Raw genomic sequence first — 3,341 nt, 5'->3', positions numbered from 1 at the left:
ATAGATATATTGTGGCATTCATACAATGGAAACCACATACAGGAGCTAATGCATGAACTAGTACTATGACTGTCAACATGGACAAATCTCCAAAAACATAATTTTGTACAAAAAATAAATGTCTCAGAAAAGTGTATACATCATAACATTTTAACAAAATTTAAAAATGTAAAACAGTGCTATGTATTCTGCACTTGTATGCTGTTTACGTGTGTGTTTGTGTGTATAGCGAAAGATCAAAAGCAAAATGAGGATGATTAACAAATTCGACAGTGATTACTTTTTTTTAAATCTTTTTGCTGTTTATACCATTGTCACATTTAAGTTGGCAGAACAGCTCCCATGATGGACAGGACAGAGCCCGGTCATGCAAGGAAAGAACGTGAAGGTTTTTATAAAGCTTGAGGAGAGAAGTACCAGCACACAAGGATGGCTGCAGCAATCTCACACAGCAGTGCGGAGGTGAGCGAGGGGGCAGAACCAAGGGTCTTCCAACGTGTTGGCCTGAGGCCACTGTTCTCTCCTAAGGGGAATTTCCCAATATTCTCAGTAAGCAGATCTCTTGTATCACAGATGTAAATGGAGTAGGCTGCCACTTGTGCAGAATAAGTTCCTGGGCAGGTTTTCCAAATCTCACATGATAAACGGTTGCTGAATTATGATTCTACAAAGATATTCCCATAACTAAATGTCAAGGGAAATTTTACAAACAGTGAAACTCTTAGGCCAAGAAATAAATAGCCACACATACAGAACCTACGTACCACAAATTAAAATGGTGCCCTCTTAGGGCTTCTGAAAGAGCCGGACCAGGAAAGATTATTCAAGATCCTCATCCTTCTCTTCAGCCAAAGATCAGCAGGCTCCATTACCTCTCCAGCTGCCTTCTGTTGTTCCACGTCCTTCTCCAATTTTTCCTTGAGAATCTTTTTCTTCTACTGTATTTTCTTTAACCCGTAGAACTCTTCTTGTTCTCTCTCATCCAGCTCTGTAATGATATAGGCAAGGGTACTCTCATTCTGGGGAATGATGACATGTTCAGTGGCACTTACACATCTGCTGGTTATCCTAATGGCTTTGTCCAGGGGCACCTGGGTGGCTCAGTTGGTTAAGTGTCTTGACTGCAGCTCAGGTCATGATCTCCTCGTTCAAGGGTTCAAGCCCCGTGTCCAGCTCTGTGCTAACAGCTCAGAGTCTGTGCCTCCCCCTCCCACTGCCCCTCCCTATCTCGAGCTCTGTCTCTCTCTGTCTCTCAAAAATAAATAAATGTTAAAAATTTTTTTTTTAAGTTTCAAAGTAACAAAGAAAGTCTGCACTGAAGCTACTTCCACCAGTACTTCCACTGCTTTGGCTTAATTCCTCTTTAATTTAGCCAGTTGTCCCCCTGCCCCTGGCTAAACCAGTCAGTTCACAACTGTCAGTTCCTTCGGGGAATGTTCACATACTGGCAGAGTAACACCAGCTCCATTATTATCTTTCTTCTTTGGAAGCTTCATTTGGGCTTTGTTAACCTTGTAGATAACTGGTGCAGAGGTCCCTTGCTGTGAACTTGGTCACAGCAAATGAAAAGGCAGCTTCTCTCATCACTTCACCCATCAATATTGTAGTTTCTATTACCTTCTTTAGGATCTGTCAAAATGGAATCAGAATTTTTCTCAGGAGGTCTCAATCTGTCTGAAGTACTCATGATGGTCTGTGCCATTTGAGAGGGGAAGATTTCAATTCGGTCTTTGCCCAACTGGATGGTCCGATATTGATAGTTCAGATGCACCAGCCCCAGCCACAGCCTTCCTCTAGCTGAATCAACAGGGAGTGTCAGAACAGCTTAGGGAAGGAAGGAGGAAAATAGAATCAGGGAGGGACAGCAATTACATCTGTAATGTTGTATTTCTTTAAAAATGAAGTAACTGAGGGACGCTGGGGTGGCTCAGTCAGTTAAGCATACCCCTCTTGATTTCTGCTCAGGTCACGATCTCATGGTCATGAGATCCAGCAGTTTGTAGGGCTCTGTGCTGACAGACAACTTGAAGCCTGCTTGGAATCCTCTCTCTGCCCTTCCTCCCTCCTCAAGTTCTCTTTTTCTCTCTCTCTCCAAAAAATAAATAAATATTTAGAAAATGAAGTAACTAAAGTAAACATAATAATATAAAGATTTGATAAAGGTAAGTGGTGGGAACACTTCTTAAGAAGTAAGATTGAAAAGAATTCATGACTTCCAGTCCCCAATCAAAAAGATCTTTTTTCAAACAAATGTACTACTTTTTCTAATTTTTTTTCTTGATATTTCCCTACTAGCCTCAATGACTAAATATCTTTGGTTGTAATTAAATAACTACTCAATTAAGAGATGGTTTTAAACACTTTTATAAAAGGATAATTTACAATATAAATTATTACAAATTTGCATTAAAGTTCCTTCTGTACACTGAAGTTTTATTATGAATGTATACTCCAATTCCTTTTCCATTTCTAGACTTTCTGCAGAATATTTTTTAAGATTTTTTTCCAAAATTTTATTTATTTATTTTTGAGAGAGAGAGGTAAAGAACAGGTAGGGGAGGGGCTGAGAGAGAGAGAGAGACAGAATCCCAAGCAGGTTCTGCACCCTTGGCACAGAGCGCAAGGTGGGACCCAAATGCACAAACCATGAGATCATGACCTGAGCTGATCCAGGAGTCAGATGCTTAACCTACTGAGCCACCTAGGTGCCCCCTGCAGAATATTTTTTCAACAGCATAGACATTTTTAATGCTGTTAAATTATTCAAGGAAGATATTGCTCCAATTTTGACATCAGTTTTTAATCACAATTTATTCAACTTAGATTAACCTACCCTTTAAAAAAGGTATTATTGCTATGATTGACTTGTCATGTATTCTTAAATCTTTGGCCTTTTTGGTAGACATAAAGAAGAAAAAAGAAGAGTCTTCATTCTTCCTTTACCCATTAACCTACCCAAGCAATTTTTATCAAAAAGCTTAGGAATAATTAAATTTCCAAACAAAAATCTAGGAAGAAATAAAAGCTTCAGAATTTCATACAATAATTTAGCTAAAAAGCAAATAGAAGGGGATGAGAAAAATCATGATCACTGGTATAACATGTACAGAATGAAGAGAAGCTCCCCCTTTTTCAAACCGTCCAGATTAACAAGTTAATTTTTTCTTATGGTTATCCAGTTAGTTGAAAAACACTAATGAGATTGTTTTGTGAGAACACTGAAATAGGCATTGTGTACATATTTTTTAATAGGCCACATAATCTCTAAAGAAGTATACCTAAGAGTTAGGAGTAAAGACTCCATAGGAAATACTTTGGAAACAATTGTAATGCAGAACATT

At 38.6% G+C, this 3,341-nt stretch overlaps 1 pseudogene; it reads right to left on the bottom strand.

The window, feature by feature from the left end:
• Positions 1 to 819: 819 nt before the first annotated feature.
• Positions 820 to 1,797, bottom strand: LOC144236906 (V-type proton ATPase subunit D-like; annotated as a pseudogene).
• Between the last annotated feature and the right edge of the window lie 1,544 nt (positions 1,798 to 3,341).

The sequence above is a fragment of the Crocuta crocuta genome, unplaced genomic scaffold (assembly GCF_008692635.1).
Source record: "Crocuta crocuta isolate KB4526 unplaced genomic scaffold, BGI_CrCroc_1.0 scaffold345, whole genome shotgun sequence".
NCBI lineage: Eukaryota > Metazoa > Chordata > Mammalia > Carnivora > Hyaenidae > Crocuta > Crocuta crocuta.
Note: the sequence above shows the minus strand (reverse complement) of the source record. Positions and strands in the feature narration are given on the sequence as shown.